This window comes from Scyliorhinus torazame, chromosome 13 (genome assembly GCF_047496885.1).
Source record: "Scyliorhinus torazame isolate Kashiwa2021f chromosome 13, sScyTor2.1, whole genome shotgun sequence".
Classification (NCBI taxonomy): domain Eukaryota; kingdom Metazoa; phylum Chordata; class Chondrichthyes; order Carcharhiniformes; family Scyliorhinidae; genus Scyliorhinus; species Scyliorhinus torazame.
In genome coordinates, this window is record NC_092719.1 from 159,398,080 (window position 1) to 159,411,894 (window position 13,815).

At 50.5% G+C, this 13,815-nt stretch overlaps 1 protein-coding gene and 1 long non-coding RNA gene across 9 annotated transcripts in view; one reads left to right on the forward strand and one right to left on the reverse strand.

Moving 5' to 3' along the window:
* adamts9 (ADAM metallopeptidase with thrombospondin type 1 motif, 9) overlaps positions 1 to 13,815 on the forward strand; it is a 489,710-nt gene that overhangs the window by 323,894 nt on the left and 152,001 nt on the right. The window lies entirely within an intron of this gene.
* Positions 1 to 13,815, reverse strand: part of LOC140388335 (uncharacterized) — a 77,648-nt gene that overhangs the window by 15,999 nt on the left and 47,834 nt on the right. The window lies entirely within an intron of this gene.

Sequence of the window (13,815 nt, forward strand, 5' to 3'; positions counted from 1 at the left end):
TACATACCATCCGTCTCCCCTGGTTTAAACCCATGGTTCTTACACAGTGGTATTAGCACCGACATCCCCTCCATCCTAAAGTGTCTCCTCAGCTTGTTCCACACTCTAATCGTGGACTGCACAACCAGACTCTCCGTATATCTCCTCGGTGCCAACAGTAGCGGCGCCATCAACATGGCTCTCAGGCTGGACCCCCTGCAAGACTCTTCCTCCGTCCTAACCCATTCCAACCCCTCTCCTCCCCACCATCGCCTCACTTTCTTCACATTCACTGCCCAGTTATAGTGCAGCAGGTTCGATAACGCCAACCCCCTCTCTGCCTCTGCCTCTATAATAGGCCCTCTTTACCCTTGGCACCTTCCCCACCCATATAAACTTCGAAATAACTGCGTCCAGCTCCCGGAAAAAGGTCTTCGGAATAAAAATTGGGAGCATCTGGAATACAAACAGGAACCTTGGCAGGACATTCATTTTCACCACTTGGACCCTCCCCGCCAAAGCGCACAAGATATACTACAGAATCAATTTTTTTGTGGTGAGCCGTGGGGTTTTGGTGGGGGTCGAGTACGCGGGGATTGTAATCTCGGACCATGCGCCACACAGGCTGGAGGTTCGACTTAGCTCGGGGCGGGAGCAGAGGCCGGGATGGAGGTTAGACCCGGGGCCATTAGCGGACAGGGGTTCTGCGATAAGGTGCGATCAGTGATTAAGGTGAAGTTGAACCAAAATGGGAAGGTATCGGCGGCCACATTCTGGGAGGTATTGAAGGTGGTGGTTCAGAGGAGATTATCTCGCTCAAGGCACACATAGATAGGAAAAGGAGAGAGGAATGATTATTGGGCGAGATCGTTGAGGTGGACAGGGAGTATTCGAAGGCCCCCAACCTTCAAAAAGAAGTTACAGGGGCAGTTCGATAGGTTGATTATGGAAAGGGCTGTTGGACAGCTACGGAGGGCGAGGGGGGTGCAGTATGGCTATGGAGAGAAGGAGAGCCACATGCTAGCCCACCAGCGATGGAGACAGGCCGTGTCCAGAGAAATCTTGAGGGGACGAACAGGGAAGGGGGAGGTAGTATTGGAGCCGGAAAAGATAAATGAGCGTTCATGGACCATGAGGAATTGTACAGGGCCAATCCGTGGAGTGAGGAAAGTGATATGGGGCAGTTTTTCTATCAGCTGGAATTCCCATGGTTGGTTGAGGAGAGGAAACAGGCTCTAGAGGAGCCTTTAAGGCTGAGAGAAGTTAAGGGAAAGCATAAGAGGGATGAAGTCAGGAAAGGCCCTGGGGCCGGACGGTTACCTGGCAGAACTTTCTAAGGATTTTATGGCAGAGCTGGCATCACACCTACTGGGGGTGTTTAGCGAGGTGCTGGAGAAGGGGGAGCTGCCGGAGGCAATGACATAGGCAATGATTACGCTAATTCCAAAGAAAGGGAAGGACCCGCTAGAATGTGGATCATACAGGCCCAAATGGGCTTTTGAAGGACAGGCAACTCTCGAGTAATATAAGCCAACTATTGAATGTGATTGTGACCCCGTTGAGAGGACGGGCACCGGAGGTAGTGGTGTTAATGGACACGGAGAAGGCATTTGATTGGGTGGAGTGGCGGTAGCTGTTCGAGGTCCTGTGAAGGTTCGGGTTTGTGCCAAAACTGGTGGCATGGGTGCGTCTGCTGTACCTGGCTCTGGTAGCGACTGTATGGACCAATGAGATGAGTTCACGGAGTTTCAAGTTGCATTGGGGAACGAGGCAGGGGTGTCTGCTGTCTCCGCTGCTGTTTGTGCTAGTGATAGAGCCCTTGGCGATGGCCCTTAGGGGGTCAGCAGAGTGGCAGGGGATTAGGATTTGGAATAGGGAGTGCCGGGTGTCTCTGTATGCAGATGACCTGCTGTTATATGTGTCAGGCCCGCTGGAGAGTATCGGGAGGATTATGAGCTTATTATAGAGGTTTCCGGGCTTTCTCGGGTTATAAATTGAACATGGGCAAAAGCGAGGTGTTCCCGGTGAAGGAGGTGGGTCGGGGAGCTAATTTAGGGGCGTCGCTCACCATCATGTATCTCCCACCTGGGTCCTGAACTTCCTTGGAATTTACAAACCCCCTCTTTTTACTCAACAGAATGGCCACCCCCTGCGACTTTGAGTCAAACCCCAAATGAAATACCTGACCTACCCATCCCTTTCTCAGCCTAATCTGATCCCTCACCCGGAGGTGCGTTGTCTGCAAAAATACCACCCCCGCCTTCAAACTTCCTAGGTGCGCAAAGACCCAAGATTTCTTCACTGGCTCGTTCAAGGGTTATCTTCAACTTCCTCATAAAATCAGCGCAAAGTTACTGGCATGTCCGTGTTGCCCTCTTAAAAACCACCGTTGAATGATCTGAACCATTTTTAAATTCAAACCCCATTTAAATGAAACTGCTGTTTCTAAACGGGGTGCTCTGGTACAACTTATCCAGTTGTGGAAGGGCAGGGAAATTAGGCAGCTTCCATGCGGAGATTGTTGGCAGTTCAGACATGAAGTGTGAGGGGTTAGGGGTGTGTGGGGATGGGTGGGGGCAGAGGGGTATGGGGTGGGAAGCTTTGTATGACCTGGTCATGAGTGCACAGAGGAGAGTCCTGCTCCTTCTGGCCCCCCAAAAATATAAAAGGTCTTCATTTTTAAAGGCTATCTAGAGGTTCCTTAAAGACCCCTGGTTGAGCCACTCGTCACCTGGAGTGTGCACAGGACATGCGCCAGCCATTAGTATTTGAAAATTACAGTCAGGCTTTGACAACCAGTGATGTACCTTGATGTCTATGTTTGAGTAGCCTCCAGCGGAAAAGGTCAGGTGACCTGCTGGGCAATTTACAGGCCTGCCTGATGTGTTTTGGAGGGGTACTTATTTTATCACATATTTTGATTAGTTATCTCTTGTACAATATCTGAAGCAAAGACAGAGTAATGTTCAATTCTCTCTGTTTTTCTTTTGCTGGTAGTCCAGGGTACAGCTTATTATCTGATAATCATATTGTTTTTTCATAGAATTTACAGTGCAGAAGGAGGCCATTCGGCCCATCGAGTCTGCACCAGCTCTTGGAAAGAGCACCCTACCCAAGGTCAACACCTCCACCCTATCCCCATAACTCAGTAACCCCACCCACACTAAGGGTAATTTTGGACACTAAGGGCAATTTATCATGGCCAATCCACCTAACTGCACATCTTTGGACTGTGGGAGGAAACCGGAGCACCCGGAGGAAACCCACGCACACACGGGGAGGATGTGCAGACTCCGCACAGACAGTGACCCAAGCCGGAATCGAACCTGGGACCCTGGAGCTGTGAAGCAATTGTGCTATCCACAATGCTACTGTGCATTTCCTTCAATCTTTTCTTCCAACTTTTTCATACAATAACATGTCACCTTTTTTTTCTTCCAACTTTTTCATACAATAACATGTCACCTTTTTGAACTATCATTGTCAAAGTAAAAATCACCCTATGGATATATTAATGTAGTTCCTATCACAGGGTTAACATCAGCAAGAATACATTTTACCAAAAAGCAAGATTTATATTGGCTTCATAGAGAGGAAGAACTGTGTGCAGAGTTCTCGGAGTCATATTATTCTTACAGTATTTCAAATATATATTATTGATTTTTGTCCTGTTGTTTCCTTATGATGCTTATTCATTGAAGATAATTTGATCATCTAATCATTTTCAAACTAAAGTAGAGAGCTCCGTGTTGTTCATAGTGTCAAACATGAAAATAATGCTTTGTATTTTATCTTTTCTGGTTCAGTTCTATCTTATTGCTAATATGGGTCTTCACTTGTCATTGACAGCAGATGTTTTCAGAATTTGTTTCTTTACCAACAGTAGTCATCATGCATAAAGTAAAATATTCATCATGAATACGCCTAATGTAACTTGTGCCATGATAACTAGTTTAATTTATGGAAAACAAAAAATGAATAGAGTTGGTAATGTCTCAATTAAATTTTGGAATCATATGCTGTTTTAAATCAGTATACCATGGTATATACAAGTTATGTCAGTGACTTTTATTATATTTTATAATAGTATCTTTTGAACATAAACAATTAATAATAATCTTTATTATTGTCACAAGTAGACTTACTTTAACACTGCAATGACGTTGCTGTGAAAAGCCCCTTGTCACACTACGGTGCCTGTTCGGGTACACAGAGGGAGAATTCAGAATGTCCAATTCACCTAACAAGCACGTCTTTCGGGACTTGTGGGAGAAAACCAGAGCACCCGGAGGAACCCATGCAGACTTGGGGAGGATGTGCAGACTCTGCACAGACAGTGACCCAAGCAGGGAATCGAACCTGGGACCCTGGTGCTGTGAAGCAACAGTGCTAACCACTGTGCTATCGTGCTGCCCATTGGTTAAGTAACTAAAGTAATCGGAAATAATATTTATACACCATAATCTACCACATGGATTTTCATATCTTTTATAATCTCTACACTTGGTCCTAGTTTACTCTGCTAACAAATATCAATAAAGTGTAGACTTGGAGACATTAACATTTCATTAACATTACCTAAAGCATGAATTCAATTTTCATTAATACGGTCTTAGCCGTTTCAGAATGCAATTGAACATATATATCCAGTGAAATTCAGGACTGCAGGAGTATCATTTGGTTACAATATGTAATCTGCGTGCTGCTTGAAATTATTCTTTTTATTTACACTTTACCCAAGAATCATGCTTGGCCGACTTGTAATGACCTTGTGGCTCAGCTTATAACTTCCTCTGACTTAAAGTGCTACGGATCATCCATCACTGTGCTGAAGTAGAAAATACATTTGCCTACCTTTTATCCACTTTACTCAAGCAAGACTCGTTGCAAATCTCAATCCTGTAAAAAAAATTCTCAGCATGCAGCTCGAGTATGTCTTTGTTTCTTTGTTCACTTGTCTTGCCTTTTATGTATCCTCCCTGGAGTAATGGCAATGGCCTTGATTAATTAGCATTTGGAATGTGAGGTCTTTAGAGAAAAGACATTTCTGAATGAAACCTATCCTTAAGAGTTTCCCTTGATGGAGAAAGAGGATATTACACTGACAATTTAAAAATGTAGTTTATGAATGCATCATTTATTTTAATTGTCAGGAAATCTGCACATTTAAAGTTTATATTCTGTGTTGTATATGTAGTCTTTTGATTACAAATAAAGGCAAACATTAGGAATTAGGGTATTATATTGGCAATTCGAATTGTAACATTGTAAATGGAGGAGACTGTTCAAGGATACTTACAGTTCCTGCTGCTGTTCCAAAGCCAAACAGGGGGCGGGATTCTCCGTTTGCCGACGCCGAAATCATGAAACGCGATTGGGCGGAGAACAGCTTCTGGCGCCGAAATCGCGGTAGGCGCCGGCTTGACGCCAAATCGGTATGCTCCAGCAACACGAAAATGGCATAAATGCACCACTCGCCACGCGGACTAAAAGTACAGTAGGCATATCATTAACGGGCCTGGCACCCGATGTTCCGGGGGCGTCCGCGATTCACCGCCTCAGATGGGCCGAGTTCCCGATGGCGTGGTTCACTTGTGTGTATAAAAATCGGGAATCTGGCGCCTGGCTGCTGAGCGAGTGAGAGGTGGTAGGAAATGGTGTGGGCAGCTGGGCCGGACACCGGTGGAGGTACGGGGAGGTGAGGGGGAGAGCAGGCCAAGCAGCCGGGGTGCCCACCCCCACGGGACTGGGGCGGTGCCCCCTCCACGGGACTGGGGCGGTGCCCAGGCAGCAACCGCCGTCTTGCTGAACACCCACTGGCCACACACCCTGGCTCCTGGTTCTACACAGTGACACCGGCCATATGGGTGCGCGCCTCCCACCCCCTGTCAAACCGCGTTACCCCGCCCCGCACCCCCGAGCACCCCACCTAACCGGCAGCCACCCACTGGGAGACCACTCAGCGCCACACCCAGCCCTCAGTGAGTGCAGTGTCAGCCAACAGTGCCCCTGGCAGCAGGGATTGACGCCAGGCCTGGGTGCACTGATGGGGCAGGATACCGACGGGGCAGGGTTCCGGGGGGGGGGGGGGGGGGGGAGGCATGCATGGGCGGGGCCCGCAGTGCCAACCGCTGCCATGCGGCCCATGGAACCTGGATGGGCACGGGAGTATGCACCATGCTAACATGTTGGCCTTTCACCACCTGCAGGGAATGGCATTCGGACATCAACCCGCGATGCTGGCCGTCGTGGTGATGGCTGATACCCTGCGAGATACCCTGTGGCCACGCGAGCGGGGCTGGCTCAGGGAGGAGGGGAAAGCTGCAGCAGAGCAGCGGGCTGCCGAGGGGCCCACATGTCATTTGAGGACCCGCCGGTCTGAGCATGCAGCCGGAGACTGTGAATGAGCAGAGGGTCTGTGAGACACATCTGCCAGATGATGGCACACCTGGCACTGCAGGGATAGAGGAGGACACCCGCTCCCAGTGTTTGTCAAGGTGACGGTTGCCCTGAACACTTATGCAAAGGGGTCGATCCAGTCGCTGAGTGGTGACCTGTCCGGGATCTCGTAGGCCTCGGTGCACAGGTGTACCCGTGCCATCACGGACGCTCTATTTGCACATGCGGAGAGGTACACCTGTTCCATGTGGACCGCGCCCACCAGGATGCCTGGGCAGCGGGGTCTGCTGTTGTCGCCGGGATGTCTCGGGTCCAAAGGGTGATCGATGGGATGCATGTTGCCCGACGGGCACCTGCGGATAACAGGCTGCTACACACCAACAGAAAGGGGTTCCACTCCATGAACATCCAGCTGGTCTACGATCAACAGATGCGCATCAGGCACGTCTGCACACGATATCCAGGCAGCGTGCACGACTCATTCATATTGGCACATTTGGTGATCCCCGACATGTTTGAGGGGCACCCTCCCCGGCTGCTGGGTTGGCTGCGGTTACCCGTTGCGGTTGTGGCTGATGACGCCTATCCGGATGCCACAGACCGACGCGGCGATTCGATACAACAACGCCCTTACAGCAACCAGGGGTGTTGTCAAGCGGTGCTTCGGCATCCTAAAGATGTGCTTCAGGTGCCTGGACCATTCTGGAGGGGTTCTCTAATACTAGGCTAGGAGAGTCGCCCACATCGTGGTGGCCTACTGCGCCCTCCACAATATAGCCCACCAGAGGGGCGATGTGCTGGATGAGGTTGATGAGGAGCAAGGGCAGGCCTCGTCCAACGAGGAGGATGAAGGTGAGGTGGACGATGAGTGGGACATGGGGCCCAGGCAGGCACGGGAGGCCGCACGACAGCATTGCCAGGGCCAGCGCGCACGGGGCGCCCTCATCACGACACAGTTCACTGACTAGAGTGGGAAGGGGTTTGCTGGCCAGGGACTCTGATATCACCATCCCAGACCCACAACCCCTCACCTCCCACACCACCAAACCACCCGCATGCACACCCCCTTCATGACACGGTCCACCCATGGGCCTGCACTCGTCCACCACCCCCCTGCCAGAACCAACCGGCCAACACCCACAGCCATCGGACAGAGCACCGAGGCAGGTTATAACGGTGTTAACAGCTGTTTATTGTGCGGAAATATATACAGTCTGTGCCCTAGTGACTGGGCCACCTCCCTCTGGGTGTGTGCCACCTCCCTCTGGGTGTGTGCCACCTCCCTCTGGGACTGGGCCACCTCCCTCCGGGACTGGGCCACCTCCCTCCGGGACTGGGCCACCTCCCTCCGGGACTGGGCCACCTCCCTCCGGGACTGGGCCACCTCCCTCCGGGACTGGGCCACCTCCCTCCGGGACTGGGCCACCTGCCTCCGGGACTGGGCCACCTGCCTCCGGGACTGGGCCACCTGCCTCCGGGACTGGGCCACCTGCCTCCGGGACTGGGCCACATCCTTCTGGGACTGGGCCACGTCCTTCTGGGACTGGGCCACGTCCTTCTGGGACTGGGCCACGTCCTTCTGGGACTGGGCTACCCCGCCCAGAGTCTGCACCATGCCGGCCAGCGCCTGGGCAATGCCGCCGATGTTCTCAGCCATGGCCTGCTGTAACTGGGCCTCGCTGAGGTGCGGCACTGCAATGTCCAGGTGGCTCTGGCACATGGCTGCCTGTGAGAGGGCAGCCCTGTCCTGGGCCTCGGCCCGCGCCTGCGCCGAGTGCCCCAAGCCTTGCGCACACTGACGCACATCCGACACCGTTGCCCCCATTGCCTCCACCGCGGATGGCACCCGTGCGGTTTCAGCCCGGGTGGCACATGACCAGCACCACCCCTCCTCCTGCACATGGATGTACTCCTCTACCTGCGCCTGCAGGTGCTGGATGCCTGCCGTCATCCCCTCCTGTAGTCCCTGGGCCTCTGACTGCACCAGCACTATGGCTGGGACTGAATATTCCAGCAACCCGGGACCCACCTGGATGGCACTAGTATCTGGGGCTGCCCTGCCCTCTGACCGTCCGTCCCCTCAGCTGCTCCTACCTCCACCTGCTGTACCAGATACGATGTGTGGTCCACACCAGATAGTATCCCAGGAGCCTCTTCACTAATGTGCTCAACCGAGGTGATAGTCTCTGAGGTGGTGGAGGGTGTTGGAGACAGCCGTGACGGAAAGTCAGTGTCATCCTCCGACCCGGGCTCTGGGGTGTCCAGTCTCGGGCAGAGGGCTGGTGTTTGGGCTGCTCTCCCCATTAGTGTTTACGGTCTGGGAGGCACTGGCTCTGGCACTGGCTGGGGGTCTCCGGATGGACCGGCCCCATCTCCGGCAGGTCCTGTAAGACACAAGACGACGTGTATGGTTAGAGAGCGGGCCTGGGGAAGCATGGGGGAGTAAGGGTGAGGGGGAGGGGGGGGCGGCACATGTGTCATGGGGATTCGCTACTAAGCAGGGTCTCACTTGCTCGCCTGCCGCCGACCTCCACTTCGGCGCCCTCCCTTTCCTCCGGGCCTCCGACCACATCCAGTGCCCTCTGCTCAGGCATGGTGAGGGGCTGCAGGTCTGGTGGTCCCCCTCCGTTATTCTCCCGCTCCCGGCGGTTGTGCACGGCCATGGCCTGGGGGAGAGATGGGGGGTGGGGCACACAAACAGCGACAGTGTTAGACGTTCTGACACATGCAGCCCAGGGATTGGGTAGATGATGGCATCAGTGGTCAGGGCACCTGGTCATTGCGACTGGCATGTGGGGCAGCGTGGGGGTTCAGTCGTGCCCCGGGGGGGGGGGGGGAGGGGCTGGGTTATGGGTGTGTGGGAGGCGGCGGTGTTAGTGCCAGGGGCACAGCGCTGCCAACTCACCCTGGCCGCCCTGAGGAGGTCGTGCAGTTTCTTCCGGCACTGTATGCCAGTCCAAGCGGCATTGCCCATGCCGCTAACCGTGTCTGCCACCTGCACCCAGGCACGGAAAACAGCAGCACCTGGCGGCCTTCCTCCCGGGCCAGGGTACAGGGTCATCCGCCTCCCCTCCACGGTGTCCAGGAGGGTGTCCAGTTCAGCGTCCCTAAACCGTGGCACTGCTCTCCTTCCAGCCATCCTGTTGACTGGAACGGTGTGTGGGGGAATGGATCGTTTAAGTGCGGCTGCGGCGCGTGAACCTCACGTGCGGCAATCACGGATCCGACGAATCTGGCACCATTTTGCATGGAACCAGTTGCGTTCCACGTTGCGATGGTGCTAGCTTATTTAGATTTGCTGGATCGGTGCAGCTGTTGCGCCGTTTGTGCTGTCGTAAAACACCATTGTTCCCACACCAGCGTCAGCACTTAGTCTCAGAAACAGATAATCCATCCCATGGCGTATAATGAAGTAATGGCAGAAGGCTCATGACATGAGTCATCCCGTGGCACAGTAGCACAGTGGTTGGCACGGTTGCTTCACAGCGCCCGGTCCCAGATTAGATTCCCGGCTTGGGACACTGTATGTGCGGAGTCTGCACATTCTCCCAGTGTCTGCGTGGGTTTCCTCTGGGTGCTCCTGTTTCCTCCCACAAGTCCCCAGAGACGTGCTGTTAGGTAATTTGGACATTCTGAATTCTCCCTCAGTGTACCCGAACAGATGCTGGAGTGTGGCAACTGAGGGACTTTCACAGTAATTTCATTGCAGCGTTAATGTGAGCCTACTTGTGACAATAATAAATAAACATTATTATTATTACTGTTCACATTGTAGCTGGTGAAAATTGATCAAAAACCTTGGCATTAATAAATAAGAGCTTCACATCATAAAATATGGATGGCAAGTGGAAAAACTGCACCAGACATTCAGCTCACAGATACTTTCAGCAGCCTTGTCAATAATTGAGCTCTGGTCCAAAGCTGGATAGGCCGCACAGGCCGCAACTCAAAGTGAAGAGAAATCATAATGTGACATTTATTTAAAAATTATCTTCATTGAGCTACTCAGAGAGTTGGATTTCAACTTACTAGAACTTATTTGTATGAAGTCATCTCTCCAGAGCCAGATTGGGGCTAAACTCCATGGGTTGGATTCTCCGTTTCGGGGACTATGTCCCCATGCCATCATGAAAGCTATGGTCTTCTACATCAGAAAATCTGGCATCAAAAGGCCACAGATTCACAGCCCTGCAGGGGGCTAGCAGGCAGCTGGCGTGGAGCTCGCAGTTCCAGCTGCAGATATGGCCCCCCACACTTCCGGGTCAGAGGCCACGCATGCCCATGGCGGCTGTGGACTGAGTCCGCAGCTGCCTCACGAGTATCCCGAGCGGCAGGACCAGTTTAGAAATACGCCGTTGGGACTTCAGACGGTCGGAGAATAGCAGGGCGAGCCTCAAGCAATGGCCGAAAGTGTTGGATACCCGGCGCTTTTCGGGGGCCGGGGAATTGAGGAACCGCCGCCAGTCCGAATTCCATGCACGAAACTGGATTCTCCGCCCCGGCACCGAAGCAATTTCGGCGTCAGGGTGCAGAGAATCCAGCCCCATATCCTTTGGACACCCTGCCCTGGCTCACAGCCAACAAACAACCCAGAGAATGAAGCAAGACGTTGGACACCCCTCCTGCCCAGCTCCTCTGCATTGTTTCATTGTGCTTGGAAAATTAATATGTACAGGATTTGTTTCTTACTAGTTATACTCACATTTATAGGTGTGGCTCACCAATACAGTGGCTCTGCTCATTAATGCAATAATTTTCCCGGATCTGCACATGCATGCAGTAGATCACTGAGGTCGCATCAGCAAATCAGGGAGGTCAGACTTGCAAACCTGTGAAGGATCTTGTCGCTTTAAATGCAGATACATGAATGTCTCCAGCAATGCATTTTGACATTAGCACGCCAATGTCAACTATAATTGGATTTTACTTGGTCCTCCAGCAAGCCAAATGGTACACCTGTTGATGTTGGTTGATATTTTCCACTTGTAGAGTCTTTTCTTTAATTCATTTACAGGATTGTGGGCATCGCTAGCTCAGCCAGTATTTATTGTCCATCCCTTACGGTTGATAAGATGATGGTGAGCTGCCTCCTTGAACCGCTGCAGTCCATGTGGTGCCGGTACACCCGTTGTGTTGTTTGGGAGGAAGATCCAGGAATTTGACCAAGCAACAGTGAAGGAACAGCGATATATTTCCAAGTCAGGATGTGAATGACTTGGAGGGGAAATTCAGGTGGTGGTGTTCCCAGGTATCTGCTGCTCTTGTCCTTCTAGATGGTAGCGGTAGTGGGTTTGGAAGGTGCTGCCTAAGGAGCCTTGATGAATTCTTGCAGTGCATATTCTAGATGGTACACACTGCTGTCACTGTTCATTAGTGGTGGAGGGAATGAATGTTCACGGAAGTGATACCAATCCAGTGGGCTGTTGTGTCCTGGATGGTGTCTAGCTTCTTGAGTGTTGTTGGAGCTGCACTCATCCAGGCAGGTGGAGAGTATTCTATTACACTCCTGACTTGGGTCTTGTAGATGATGGAGGGGTGGGGGGGTCTTTGAGGAATCAGGAGGTGAGTTACTCGCTGAAAGATTTCTATCTTCTGACCTGATCTTGTAGCCGCAGTATTTATGTGGCTAGTCGAGGTCAGTGTCTGGTCAATGGTAACCCTGGGGTGTTAGTGTGGAATTCAGCAATGGTAATGCCATTAAATGTCAAGGGATGATGGGTAGATTCTCTCTTGTTGGACATGGTCATTGCCCGGCACATGTGTGACACGAATGCTACTTGCCAGGCCCGGATATTGTCCGGGTTCTGCTGCATTTGGGCATGGACTGCTTCAGTATGTGAGGAGTCATGAATGCTGCTGAACATTGTGCAGTCATCATCAAACATCCCAATTCTGACCATTTGTTGGAAGGAAGGTCATTGATGAAGCAGCTGAAGATAGTTGAGTCTAGGCCCTAGGACACTACCCTGAGATGCTCCTGCAGTGATGTTCTGCAACTGAGATGATTGACCGCCAACCACCACAACCGTCTTCCTTTGTGCCAGCTGCGACTCCAACAAATGGAGGTTTTCTCCCTGATTCCCATTGACTCCAGTTTAGCTAGGGCTCCTTGATGCCATACTCGGTCTCAGAATGTTTACAATGTTTTGAAAGGGATGTTGGTTTATTTTTTTCTGCTCTTTAGTAAAAATATTTTCTTCTTAACCAGTTTTTGATGTACAAACTTGATTTTCACCTGGGATAAAGAAATAGTAAAAATCTCTTCCTACCTTAAGAACAGAGAGCTGCTAACTCAGCGTAACCAAGGGAATTAATTAAATATTCTAGATCTCATATAGTTTTTTTGCTGAGGAATGGGAGGACATCACTTGGTATAGTTTCTCCTATTCTGATTGTTTTTCAGTCAGTAGCTTTTTCGTATAACCTACTTAAACTTCATGCTACCCCACTGAGATCAAACAACTTACCTAACCTTTGACAGTCTGAATATGTCAGTAGGATACATTCTATAGTCCTTCAATTCTCCATCCTTTGGGGAAAGCGTCTTCATCCTTGTTCTCAGACAATTACTTTATTGCTCAAATGAGGAACTCAAGTGTGTAAAATCTCTGGAACTCATGTCTGACCATGCCAAAGCACACCATGCCCTCCAATTAAAGCACTACATCAATTTGTAACTCTTCAGGTTTTCAGCTCATGCAGTTTTGAAATGTGTGAAACCATGATTTCTGCAAGACTGGAAACATTTTAATCCCGAATTTCCAACAGTCTGTTGCAAGCTCATTAGAACATGAACTTACTATTGGAAGACGTGGTTGAGGCATTTGGTTTAGACACTTTCAGAAGGAAACAGGATGGCACATGAGAGAAACAGGAATAGAAAAATATGCTAAAAGGCTGAGATGACATAGGTAGAATGTAAGGTTTGTGTGGGGTATAAATACAAACATATTAGTTACGCTGAACGGCATGTTTCTGTCTGCTTATTCAATGCAATTCTGTGTATTGAAAATGCTAAAATGGAACAGTTTAATCATCCTACTATGCAATGTGTTGTACTCTGAATACTTGCCATGTTAAATATTTGTCATCATTTCACTCCTCCTTTGATCTTTCAGTAATGCCTAATCTGAACTCAAAGTGGGGTTGTCAGATGTCTGTACTTCAGAAGTACTCAGACACTTGGTAGTTCAGTGAACCTACTGTAAAAGGTTAACGTTGGTAGCTTCAAAAAGTGAGGGCTAAATAAGTGTTATTTTCTTTTATGTAGATACTTAATGTCATCTTTTCCCCTATACTGATCCAAATGGATGGAATACATAACCTTCCCTCTTATTTTCCTGAAAGATTGCTGTAAAATGCATTTGTTTTCTTTGAGAGATTTGAAAGTCTATCCTCATTTCATACTTAGCTGCATTAAGAAAATGAATCATCTTG